The following is a 14,656-nucleotide window of genomic DNA, read 5'->3' as shown; positions in this document are numbered from 1 at the left end:
CCTCAACATGGCCCAAAACCAACAAATCCGGCACTACGGCAATGCTAAATGACTTAACTCACGAAAGTCTAAACGAAAGGTGTCCCTCCACCTACCTCAAAATCAAAGCTAGGTTAACAAGAACCTATACTACCATAAAACCATGTGGATAATCACCGACAACCTCAAGGAAGAATGCCTAAACAAAACAAAACACACCAACCCTTGCACTAAGTGAAAACTCACCAAACGACTCAACCTCAACTCAACATCCCATGAATAATCGCAAGTCCTGCCAAATATGCAAAACAAACATGCATACACAAATCAAATCTAGCATACATCATGTATCATGCTCTTTACATTAGAATTAAAACACGCTAAACAGATAGCATACCGCATACAGCACGTAAGCACATAAATATGTTATCATAAAGCATATAAACACATAGATTATGGCAACAAAAGCATGATATGCACCCAAAACCCATCGTCCAAGGTGTTCAAACCTAGGAGCTCTGATACCACTTGTAACGACCTGGATTTTTTAACCCGGTGCGTCAGTGATGAACCGAAAGTTGACCCGATAACGGGTCCAAAATGCAGAAGTAAAAGATGAAACCAAAGTCTTTAGAGATATAAACCATCTCTAAGACACCAATGTAACCTTCCATGAAGCCACGAAGCTCAAGGGAAACAAAAGCGGAAACAAAGGTCAAAATGGCCAAAAATAGTGAACTAAGGGGCAAAATGGTCAACTCACAATTAAAAGGAGGAATTTGACTCTAAACAAGTCAAACAAGGTGAAAACAACCTAATTTATTCATTTCATAACATTCCAAGAGGTTCTAAGAACATTGGACAAGAATCCCACAAAATGCCCTATCTTGGTTGAAGTGAAAACTGACACTACTTCACTAAAACTTGAATAACTCCCACTGTGATTGGAATATGAGAATGGCATTGGTACCATTGGAAATCTGACTCAAAATCCATGAATTTAGGCTTAAGAATCACCTCATTTGGATTTAAAATGAAGCATATATGACCCTTTGAAGTTGGAAGATCAGTGCTAAAACAGAACCTGGAAGATGCACCTATAGAAGCTATTTTGGTCAACCAAAATAGAGTTTCAGATGACTGAAATGAAGTTTCTAAGAGCTGAAATCATGAAGAAAAGGCTTATGTTGCTTCGGTAGACCGAAATAAGGGTTCGGTCAACCGAAATGACTCTTGAACAGTATAATTGGCTACTGGAATTGAACATTTACTGTTCAGATTGAAACTCAAGGAGGTTCGGTCGACTGAAACAACCCACTGGTCTACCAAAATAGGCTGAAATGCTGAGAATGAACCTGCTATGCACCAAACGTGAAGAAAGGTTCCTAAGTCTCATTTGAATCCCCCATAGCATGATTAAATTGAATTATATGCAAGTGTGTGATGATGTGAACATACATGCAAGTGTAAAAATAACATTTAAACATGTTACAATGGCCCATGGCCTTATTACAACCCATTTACAAAATTTGACATGCCAACCATCCAAAATTAGAAAAAAAATTACATTTCTAAAGTAAAACTTGAAGTTTAAATACATACACTTGAACTAAAGTGTTTGTGGCCCTTGGCCTCATGTCCTACACATCAAATACAACCCAAATAGTGTATCTAAGTACACTTTACATGCTTAGAATCAATTATACACATTTTGACATATAAAGCTACGAATGGCTTTTCAAGCCAACCTACACAAGAATGGAAAACTTCAAGTCCATAACCCATCCAAGCATAATGTAAACCTCAATCTTGATCCCTATACTTGAAATATGCCCCAGTAACTTTGGGGTGAGCAGCATAAAGCTACTTGTAGTAAATGAGCATGCATCGACCTACGTTTTACAATTTTATCACCTTAAGGTGAAACATGTTAAAAGGTTCATGCCACCTAACGTCTACATCAAAATGAGACTCAAAGAGCATCCTAAGCTACCCTAGATCATTTCTAGCATCAAATCACATCATTCATGCAATTCCAACAACATAGTAGCATGCTTACACAAAGCAACTAAATGTAGATTCTCAAAGTTATCAACTTGAAATCTAAAATGCTAGAATAACCAAAGGGGGGTCATGCCACCTAACGTCTATGTTCCAAATAAATCAATAGGATCATTCCTAACCCACATTTGAACATATAAGGCATAATGTACTTAACAACATCAAAGTTCACAATGATTCACTAAAATCATAAAGCATAGATGTACTGAACAATATCAAATGATTCATTAAAATCATAACATGGATGTACCTAACAACATCAAAATGTTTCATTACAATCATAAACATAGATGTACTTAATAACATCAAAATGATTCATTTAAAATCATAAATATGGATGTACTTAACAACATCAAAATCGCCAATAGCCAAAACCACAAGTCACGATATAAACATGATTGTTAACTTGGAATTGAAAGCGAAATCAAATAGTGGAAGACTTGGACATCAAGCTCGGAATATCTGCCGAGACCTCAATAGTTGTTCCGGGCACTAACCCGCAGGGAAAACCACCCTAAGTGCGCACTATCTCAATTGGGGAGAACTCATACCTCCCGCACTAGAGCCAAACTCTAACCATGTCACATGTAACAACAATGTCCCAAGAGCATCCAAAATATACCAAATAAGTTCACAACTTATACTTAATTTGTATAATGCAGGAAATCACCTTCCATGCACAAGTAGGTTGAAACCACACAATCCATACCTTAGAGTTTCAATTCTAAAATGACATACATAATGTCAACACAAGGTGTACAATTCATTACACAAGTCAATCATATATTCAATATTTGAAACAAGTTCTCATGAATATAAATTTAACAACAATGCACTCAATGCTTAAAACATAACCAGGTGACTTCACGACAAGTCCAAATCCATTATTTAAAGATAGAAACAACTTCTAAAGCATGATTAAATCCATGGACAAACAAGATATAATTTAATTAAATAAAAAATAATTAAATTCTCTAAATCTCAAATCATTTCCAAATGGTCTCAATTTAATATATGTTAAAGGACATAGCATGGTCATTACATATATTCATTCAAAATCCTAATTAGACCAATGGAACCCTTAAATAGATTTTAATTAATCTTATTAATTAAAATCTCTAGATTTTCATACTTAACCAAATGCTCTCAAATTTAAGTATGTTAAACAACATGCCAAGACTTAATTTAAAAGCATATCACAAGTCAATTTCATGCAAGGTACGGCCATGGGATTTAATCTTTCACAAAAGATAAATATTAAATAAAATGTGCAATTCTTATTCAATAAATTCCAATTTAATATATGTTAACAAACATATTAAAACTAAACTTTCTAGCATGCCACAATTCAAATCAAAGTTATACATCATCATGAATTTTAAATCTTATACAAAGAAATAAAAATTACTAACTTTCTAGATTTAATACAAGGCATACATATATGTTGTATAATCATGGCAAATACACAATACAACACACAAATAATCCTAAAACATTCCCTACCTCCATTTGAGATGAAATCTCAAATCCCCACCGTAATGAAAGTACTCTGAATCTGACGAAACTCCTAGGTTTTGCCGGGGACAACACCACGAACAAGAATCTGAAGAAAGCCCCATCAAAAACACATCATGACTTCAAATCCGAACTCAAGAAATGGCCAAAAATGGATTCTAATAAGGGCAAAGTGTGCACGTCGTCGAGACGAACAACAAACACTAAGGCATTATTATATTTTAACAAAGAAATGAAGCTTAAATGAGGAGAGAGAAGATGGAAGCCTCCCTTGGGCTACCATGGGAGCTCCTAGTCATGCATAGTGAGTGGGGAAGATCAAAAACAAAATATCTCGCCCCCCTTTTATAGAAAATCTCAAAAAGTGTCCCGAACGGGCCCCGCCGGGTCCGAAGAAGTGAAATTTGAGCAGACGTGCTCAAATGGAAAAACTCTATGAATGAAAAAGATTCTAAATGAGAAAATATGAACAACGGAAGAAACAGCGTTAAAAACTGAGTCCCGAACAGAAAGTTATGCCCCAAACAAGTTTGGCGCAAATTAGAGCCATAAACCCTGAAACTGGAAAACATCGACCAGGAGGAAATTCTAAGAGTCCACGACTCGACGAAAAGTGAAAATGAATCATGTACGAGGATTCAGTCTCAAAACGAGGCATTAAGCAATAACTTTCATTAATTGCATAATGGCCCCTCCAAAAAGTGAAAACTGCGAAACTGCCCCAGAATGAAAATATTTTCAAAAAGATATTTTCTTAGATACCCCTAAAATAAAATATCTTCAAAATATATTTATGAAAAATACCCCAAGAAAAGAAAAAGTTCCCAAAGAACTTTGCATCCATGCCCAATGGACACCGGGAGCAACCAAAGCACTTTCTTGCAAAAGTAAAAATACGTATTTCATGGAAACCACTTAGAATGAAGATATGTGAAGTCAAAAACCAACTCCGAACACAAGAAGTGTGGTTATGCCAACAAAGTGACAAACGGGGAAAAGACGAAATAGGGAAAAGGACAAATAGTGCATAGTGTCTGAAAAGTGAAAACGTGAAAATGACTCGGTCCTCAAAGGAAGTTGTCAATCCACACGAAAGAGTCTCAGAAACCATTTTTGAGCACTCGAGACAATACTAAGCGATGTGAAACTGAACTCAGAAAGGAAAAGATCCACGGAAAAAAAAAATATCCGTGAAAATCTGAGCAGAAGGAAAGGAAGGAAAATGACCGGGTCATTACATTAGACATTTGACTTGAACGGTGAGATGATTTTGATAATATGTGTATCTTTGTGATTGTGTTTGGGGGCTCTGAAATTTAAACGAAAATTATATGTATCTGTGTGGCCTTGGGTTCAAAATTTTGAGAAAATTATGACTGTTTTTAACATATAAAACAGTAATTTACATAGGTGAAGGGCTGTGTCCCTGACTATTGTTGAGATATGCAGCTTGAGTTTCAAATTTTTGATTGGGACTGTGATTAAAAAGAATTGAAGGGGATGTGAATGTTTAATTTAGATGAAATATATATCTATATTTCCATGTTAAAAATTCTGTGAAGTTGAGACTAAGTTTTGATATATACTCATCTATTACTCTTTGATAAATTTTTGTTGGAACTGTACAAGAGTAATGGATGAGTATATATCAAAACTTAGTCTTATACTTTCGGAATGAATTAAGGAGTCTTGTACACGTATGCTAGCATATGATTCAACTTTTGGAATGAATTGTGATTGTTGATGGTTTCAATTGAGCTTTATTTTCTGAAAATGGAACTTGGTTGTGTTGTTAAAGGAAGTTAAAATACATGATGCACCTTTGATGTAGAGTTATAAATTGTTGGAAATTATTTTGGCATTGTAAGTGCACTCTTGAATTGTCAAATTGTGAGCATGTTTACCGAGTTCTTATCCATTGTCTAAGGCTTAAAGATTTGAATTGCATAGATGATTGTTATGGATTGTTCAATGCACGAGTGTAACTTGAAGTGGAAAACTTGTGTTTCTAAGTTTCTAAATGAGGTGTCAATAACAAGAAGAATGCAAGTGTTTTAAAATGGAACTTTTTGAGATGTTTTGATCTTAATTTGATACATGCTCATGTTCATGGTTCATTTTTGATGAATAATTTCTGAAATTTTGGAAATTCAATTGTTTGATATTTGTTTCCTTTTTCAAAACTTGAAATGGAAATTTGAATTTGAAATGTGAAATCTGAAGTTGAATTTTGATTCCTTCATTTGCTATTTGCTTCAATGCATGATTATTGTGAGAACTCTTATCTACAATGCATGTGAACGCAAGTACTCCAATTTCTCTAAAATTCAGTTTTGAAGCTAAGTGTTAGAACTTTTCAGAAATTGTCCAAAATGTTCTTAAGTGAGATGAAATGTCAACTTGAACCCAATTATTGAAATTAATTGTTGTGATGATTGCAATGGAGTTTGAAATGACCAATTGTGATTCTTTTTGAATAAATGTCGTGCTCTTTTGAATAAAATGCAAATCCTTTGCTTGTAAATATTCTTATCCTAAAGCTTGCACCTTGTTTTACATTGTTGGTTTTGAAAGCATGCCTACATTCTTGAATTCTCTTTTGTTGCAATTATCATGATCCATTGAACTTCAACTTGTTTTGGGAAATTAAGAGCTTTATGTCAAAAAAACATGTCTTAGGTATCATTGTCTTTTGGTTGGAGTTAGTATACATTTGTGGGATTGATTTGAACTTTAAAAATGGTCAATTGAAATAAGTTGGGGGGAGTTGGGGGGGGGGGGGGGGGGGGGGGGGGGGATATTTGCTTAAAACTTGAACCAATTTTCTTTTGGTGGTTAAGTTAGGAAAGTTGAACTTAAAATGCCTCATTACTTGTTATATATCTTTGTGGCACATTCTTGAAAGCTTGTAAAGGCTTGAGACTAAAGTGGCATCTTTGCTTTAAAGGGTCATTGTTTTTTTATGCAAAAGGGGTAAGTTTCTCGTTCTTCTCATTCTAAACCATGTTATGCTTCAATTTTGCAAAAAGGGGATCACATGCCATAAGTGATCAAATTTTTTATATCTTTGAGGTGTACGGGGGTTACATGTCATAAGCGACCAATTTTGTTCTCTAAATTGCTTAGAGGGGCTCACGAGCCTTGAGTGACCATATATTATTGATTTTGTTGAAAAAGGAGGATGGGATTGTTGTGAATGGATTTAGGCTTCCAAATTGTGTATCATTTCTCAAATGCTTCATATATTGCATTTCATGTCTAGGATTCCTCTAGAAACTTGTGCATCGTCACTTGCTTATGATTGCAGTGTAGTTAACCATGTCTTACACTTATTTCTCTATTTCATGATGTGTATGCTTTCTTGCATTCTAATAGACTTTGCCATGACTTGTTCACATTGTGTCACCACAATTGCTCCATTAGACTTCATGTTGAAAATTGTAGACATTCTTGCTTAGGAAATGATAGCTATCATCCAAGGGTCTACATGCTTGAAAATTGTAAAATCTCTTAAGTTTTAGGTTTATGAACTCACGTTGCATACTTTGTGCATATCACACCCTAGACTTGTCACATTGGTTACATTCTTGCAAAAAAAATTTCAAAAATGTGACTTTATGTTTCTCTCTTTGCTAATAATGCACCATTTTGCATGCTTGAGATTGTTTAGTGTGCTATGATCCATTGCAAATTGAAGCATGTGTTTGTTCTAAATGGTCAAAAAATGGTTTGAACGCTATTCTTGAAGTTCTCTTGATAATTTCTTGCACAAGCATGCTCATTTTTGTCTATTATTTGTTTTCGAATGATTCAAGCATGCTTAGTGTTTTCTTTTCGATACTTATCTCATTTTTGGAACTATATACTGAAATCTATATGTTGTTTTTCCAGATTATGCCCAGGAGGAAATCTGTTGCTAGAAAGGGGAAGAGACCTATCCTGCCCGCATAGCTCACTACCTCTCAAGAGAGGGAAACTTCTGAGTCTATAGATGTGGGATCGTCCTCTTCTACTTCTTCATCATCTAGTGCCTCCTCCAGCGCACATTCTATTGACCCACATGCTTCTATAGTCAGAGAGGTCCTAAATAAGTTCTTTTTGGAGAGAGGACGAGATCCAGAGTATGTCTTCGATACACATTTCTTTTCACGGTCTGAGCAGACCCAGTGGGCATACAACGAGATCACTCATCATGGCATTGCATCTATTCTGACGCCAATTAACGGCAAGGTGTACCCACAGTTGGTAACTTTATTCTATCAGCACCTCCATAGGGATGACATAGATCCCCAGATCTTACACACCACGGTGGATGGGCATGACATCAGTATTTCCCCAGTTACTATTGAGGTAGCCTGCAAATGGCCCCACCTCCCACCAGCAGCAAAACAACCACCTTATCTTCTTCTCATAGAGTATCCTCTAGATCGGTACATGGTTGCCTTTCTCTTTCCTTACACAGCCTATCTGGGCAACAATTTTGCAAAGCGGGTTGATATTCCACCGCAGTTATGGTTTATTGATACGGTACTATACCGTAATATTTTTCCATCAGGACATAAGACACAGAGGTGGATGGAGTTTTTGAAGGTCCTTTACAGTGTTCATACTGGATGTTGGCTTTTGGTTCCCTCAGTTATATGAAATGTCTTCCATAAGTTTTGGGATTGTCTAGTGGTGAGTCATTATGAGAAGGCTAAGGCCTCATCTCTTCCCTTCTGTCATTTGATCACTCAGCTGTTAGAAGACCAGCATTTCCCATTCGACCTAGAGGAAGAGCCAGAGGAGTTAAACAAAAGGTACAATGCCACTAAGTAGAAGAAGAGTTATGATGTTATTCAGACGAGTCTGAAAGCAACTGCGAAGAAGAGGCTCGATCTGCAGTTTCACAAGATGGATCTCTTTCCTCCTCAGGTGCCAGGACCCATCAACGCACCTCTTCCACATCTCAATAGTAGTAGGAATAGCCTATCTCATCCCAGTATCAGCCGGGCTCATCTTCAGCTCTACCTCCTCCTCCAGTGTCTCGTACCGGCCCACCCTTTCAGCATGCCAGTTCTGACTCTAGCTTCAGGGGCGAGCTGACCCAACTTCAGTCCAACTTTCCCATTTTCAAAGCTCAGATAGGGTAGAGAGCTGATGATCTAGAGAGAGGTCAGACAGATGTGTTAAGGGACATTACACAGTTCCATACAGAGCTACAGCTTACTTTGACTAGCTTCCGCGAGAAGTTACAACTATGATACAGCACCTGACAGACATTCTTGAGCCGCCACCTAATGTGACTCCATGATTCCACCATCTCTATCTCCTTCCTCATTTACTTATCTACTACTGATACTATTTGATACACATGTTTTACTTGGGTTTTGGATATTGGTTTTGGATATTTATTTTTGGATATTTGTCTGGATATATAGGATGTTGCTATTGATATAAATATGATTTTTCTGCCCATTCAGTCACAGTCCTCCATTCTCTCTCATTTTATCACTATCGGCATATGCCTTGACCTTTGTTAGTGTAACCTTTTCAGACAGGTTTTTGGAATCTAAGTTTAGGAGTACTCCTTCCAATGCTTTAGCATTCCATTGCCAGGTTCTGTATGTTATGCCCATATGGTATAATCTTTCCACTTTCTGTCGTTCTCTTTGTACATTGAGGAAAATGTACAGATTAAGTTTGGGGGTATTTTAGCATGTTGCACTTTATTTTCTATACATGTGATATGATGTGAGAGTTTTGCGATGATTTTGATCTTTTAAGGCTCATGTTTCTTTAAATTGAAAATTTTCTTATCGTGAGAGTTCAATACTCCTTGTATGCCTTTGGATGCCATTTAGGAGCAAATTTTCCAAAAGTTTGATTTCATGCTTGTTTTTGTGGTCCACATTATCTTGTTTGTGAAAATACTTTGAGATTCGACTCTAGAGTACTACATTTGCATAGGTGCACACTAGCATTCATTTGTCGGGTACTTACTTAGTTGATCATTGTTTTAGTTATATTCCAATTGAGCCAGTAGGCTTTGAAAGCTTTCATTCCTGACAAGATGACCTTGTATGCTAAATAACAAACCCTTTTACCGAGTAAATAGGATTCTTGCCTCATTAACCATTGAATTCTCATGCCGAAAAGTGAAGGGCTAACACAATAGTAAAACAAACAAACAAACAAACAACTGAGCACTTCTCAACAAAGGTAGGAAGTTGGGAAATGAGAGGATGAGAGTTGTTTTGATTTGTAGCCTAGTTGACTTGAGCTTGTAAGTCCTTAGGGGTGTCTTTACACCTAATGCCCTAAAGTCGTCTGGTTTGGGAGTCATTGACCTAATGCTCGTAACATGATCTTCTAGAAAGATTAAGAGATATTTACATTTCACTATACTCTTATCTTTGATCCCACTAAAAAAAAAAAAAAAACATATTGGACACTTGATTCTTTGTCTTGATGATTGGCACTTGATTTGTGTGCTAGTTTGAGTTTGGTTGTGCCTATTTCATTGATTTGCTAAGATAGTAACATATTTGATGCCGGTTCACTCAAAAGGATGCTAGAGTTGTTTTGATTTGCATGATTATCTTGTTCGATATGTGGAGGACCATATTTGCATGCTTGTTGTTGGAATTTTGGAAATTGCGTAGAAATGGTTGAAAAATGGCATACTTGAGGTAGTTTTCTTTCAATACTTGTTTGGAATGTTGGTGCCTCTTATGTGAGAAAGTGCTTAATGTTTGTGCGTATCATTTCTAGAAACCCTCACAAGACTTCACTCATCCACTAGGGATAACCTAGGGGTTCAAAAGGCTTGTTACATATGCTGAATGCAACCGTAATCCCTATGAAAACGGTGTTATCTTTTTATTGCTTTCTAGTTCGTAGTTTTATAGATGTTTCTTTCCGTAGTTTATTGCTAGGGACTAGCAATATCTAAGTTTCGGGGTGTGATAAGTGCTAAAATGTTGCATATTTTAACCCTAAATTAGGATATTTTGGACCTTACATCTATTTTTATTTTCATGTTTTAGTTTTAATTTGTGTTTTTGTCATTTTTAGGTGAATAAGATTCAAACAGGCTAATTTCAGGCCATTAAAGCCTTTTTGGAGTCGAGCAATGGTAGTGAAAAAATTCAGAAAAAGTTCAAAAAAATGCAAGACAGGGGCCTACGATTGATCGTGATTTCTTTGCGATCAATCGCAAATTCCACGACCAATCCTGTTACCTGATGACTAGCCATCCAGCCTTGCCACATCATCGTTCGAAGTGCCACGTCAGCATCACGATCGATCGTGAATCCTTTACGATCGGTCGTAGATCCTAGTCAGCGCCAGCTCAGCGAATAAGGCAATCAGTTGTCAAGATAAGTATGTCACGTCAGCACGATCGATCGCAGAAATTCATGATCGATTGTGAATCCCTGCGATCAATCATAACCCTACTAACAGTGAGCTATTTTATTCCCGGCTTTGCCTGAACTTCACCTACCAAATGGCTGCAGGATTAGATTCTTTTGGGGCTCATTTCTGACTTGTTTTGCATTCCAAGGAGCTTGTTTAAAAGGGGAATTGGACCACTTTTGTAAGGGTTAGTTATTTTTCATATTGTTAGCCATTATTTCATGGAGGAAGCTACTTTTAGATATTTTTAAAGAGAGAAAGTTAGAGATAGTAATTAGGGTTTTTGAAGAACATCTTTAAGGTTTCAAGCAAGAAGACCAAGGGAAAGAAGATGAAGCCATGTTTGGAGATTGCCTTTGAGGGTTCTATGACTACATCCACCTCCTCCATGAGTGGCTAGACATCTCTTTAGGGCTTGAATGAGACCTAAGCTTGTAATTTAGACCCTTGTTCTTTATCTTTTTGGGAAATTTATTATTGTAAGGAATGTTATAGCCTTATGAATATATAAATCTTGGTTTTTCCTATGATTTCTATGATTGAATTCTTCCTATTAATTCTCTAGGTGATTACATGTTGTCTTATGTGTGATTATTTAGGAATTTATCCCTACACTAGACTCTCTATGTTGGTTGCATGTCTATGTGTGATTAATTTGATGGGTTATGCTTATGCTTGATGAATTGTACTACACCTTCAGTTAATTGCTTTAATTTCATTGTTTTAGCTTAATTGTAGTTTAATTGCATTTCAATTCTAGTTAGGTAGACAATCCATACTTGAATTTGATAATCCATACTTATGCAAGTTATATGATTCTCTAGATTAATGTGTGCTACAATTGTTGATTAATTAGATGGTTTATGCTTAAACTTAACGAATTATGCTACACTTTAATTCATGCTTGTAACTAGGTAGACAATTCATGATTGACTTTGATAATCATGCTCATTGTTGTAATTAGTAGCCACATTTTGTTTATAATATGATTCTTCCCCAATTAGATGAAGACTTGTGATTTAGTGAAGGAGCTTAGTGGTAATTCTTATGCCCTAAGAGTCCTCTCCTATTTTCTAAACTCGACTGATGAGCCCCTTTTTTATGTGTTTAGAAAATGAACTTTTTAATGCAAGAGGTCGCTTCGCAAGGTCAAAATATGAATATGGTTTCGGAAGCCTTTCTAGTCAAATTTATATTTATTAAAACCACTACTACAACTAATGAAGCATAGAGAGTAGGGATCATCTACAAGGATTATATGTGTTGGAATTTAATTTCGACTCTAATGTATGAATTGATTGCAAAGAAGGGTTAAGTTGGTTGATTATTTTAGAAAATAATTAATTAAAATGAAATAAGTTGAGTTAGGGATTTAAGATATGAGAAGTGAGGTCTTGGGTGCATTGGAATCGCCACCAAGCTCGTTCACTAAATCACACACTTTCAACTAATATTGGAAAAACCTTCTTGTGAAAAAAATGTGACTTCCAATTGCAATATTAAGCATGAACCATCAAATTCAATAATGAATTGTCTATCTAACCAACAAACAAACTAAGTGTAGAACAACCAATCAATTCTAAGCATGACCCATCAAATTAGTCACAATTGTAGCACACATCAATATAGAGAATCATGGAATTTGCAATAATGAGCCATGGAATATCAAATCAAGTAAAGATTGTCTAACTACCTACAATCATGAATTAAATTGTAGAACAACCCATCAAGTATAAGCATAATCCATCAAATTAATTGATAAACCCATCTAATAAAAACCGTCTCTAGCCGTCACTAGATTCTCAATCAACCACACATAGACATGCAATTAATATAGAAAAACTAGTGTAGAGATTAATTCTCAAATAATCACGCATAAGACAATATGTAATCACATAGAGAATTAATAGAAAGAATTAATCCATAGAAATCAAAGGAGAACCCAAGATTCATTAAATTCACAAGGCTAAAACACTAATCACAAGATATTATTCCCCAAAAAGTATGAAAGAGATAGAGGTTTAGATTACAAACTTAAAGTTTAGCCAATCATGGAGGAGATGGGTTTGATCTTGGAACCCTTAAGGGCAATCCGAAATATGGTTCCATCTTGTTCCTCTTCTTCTTTGATGAATTCTAGAAAGAAAGAGTGTGTAGATTTTGAGATGCGTTCTTGGTGCCTCCACTCTTCTCTTTTTTTCTAACCCTAATCTCTAACTTTTTTAGAGAGAGAAAATAAAAATTACAATGAAATAAAATTGAAGACAAAACAAATATTACAAAATGGTTCAATTCCCTTTAAATACAAGGTCCTTGGAGTAGTGAACAAGTCAGAAAATAAGCCCCTAAAATATCTAGTCTCGCAGCTATGTGGTACATAGAATTCAGGCGTGCGGGAATTAGATAACTCGCTGTCAGCATATTTTCGATCGATCGAAGAAATCTTCGATCGATCGAAAAATTCTCGATCCATCAAAAAATTCAGCATTTTTTTACCTTTTTTTAAATTTTTCTAGAATCTTCTCTGAACTTTTTCTTGACTATAAAAAGGTTGTAATGGACAATTTTTAGGCCGTCCGAACCTTATTGACCCGAACTTCGATCGATCAAAAAATTCTCAATCCATCCAAAAATTCAGCATTTTTGACCTTTTTTTAGATTTTTCTAGAATCTTCTCTGAACTTTTGCTTGACTCTAAAAAGGTTGTAATGGACAATTTTTAGGCCGTTCAAACCTTATTGACCCGAAATAGACAAAAACATAAATAAGTACTAAAACAGAAAATAAAGATAGATGAATGGACTAAAATACCATAGCTTATATGCTAAAATGCTTCACAATTGAGCACTCATCACACCCCCAAACTTAGATATTGCTAGTCCCTAGAAATAAACTACAAGAAAAAGAAAGAAATAAATAACTAAGTAACTACGAACTAGAAAGCAATGAAATGATAACGCCACTTTTATAGGGAACATGATTGCATTTACCATATGCAACAAGCCTTTTGAACTCCTAGGTTACCCCTAGTGGACGAGTGAAGTCTCGTGAGGATTTCCAGAAATGATACCCACAAATATTGAACTCTTTCTCACTAAAGAGGCACCAATGTACAAAACAAGTACTGGGAGAAAATTATCTTAAGTATGCAATTTTTCAACCCTTTCCAAGCAATCTCCCAAAATCTCAACATCAAGCAAGCAAGTATGGTTCTCCACATATCAAGACAATGATCATGCAAATCAAAACAACTCTAGAATCCTTTTTAAGTGAACCAGTATCAAATATGTTGCATCTAGTCAACTAAAGAAATGATCACATTCGGCCTCAAACTAGCACACAAATCTAGTACCGATCATCAAGACAAAGAATGGACCTTTTATTAAAGTTTTTATCATCTAGTTGCACCTTTTCTTTTTCTTTTTTTAATTTATCCTAGAGGATCAAAGATGGAAGCATAGTGTAATGTGTTGATCTATTAAGCTTTCTAGTGATTCATAAGGTCGAGCGTTAGGTCAATGACTCTGAAACCGGATGGCTTTAGGGCATTGGGTGTTTAAACACCCCTAAGGACTTATAAGCTCAAATCAACTACGCTAAAAATCAAAACAACCTCCATCTAATCATTTCCCACTTCTCACCTTTTGAAAGAAGTCCTCACTTTTTTATTTGTTTTTGTAACTTTTTTTTCTTTTTTTTTTTT

The sequence above is a fragment of the Cornus florida genome, unplaced genomic scaffold (assembly GCF_030987335.1).
Source record: "Cornus florida cultivar Cherokee Brave unplaced genomic scaffold, ASM3098733v1 CherokeeBrave_3.0.0_Hap2_Chr01, whole genome shotgun sequence".
Classification (NCBI taxonomy): domain Eukaryota; kingdom Viridiplantae; phylum Streptophyta; class Magnoliopsida; order Cornales; family Cornaceae; genus Cornus; species Cornus florida.
This window is presented reverse-complemented; position numbering follows the sequence as displayed.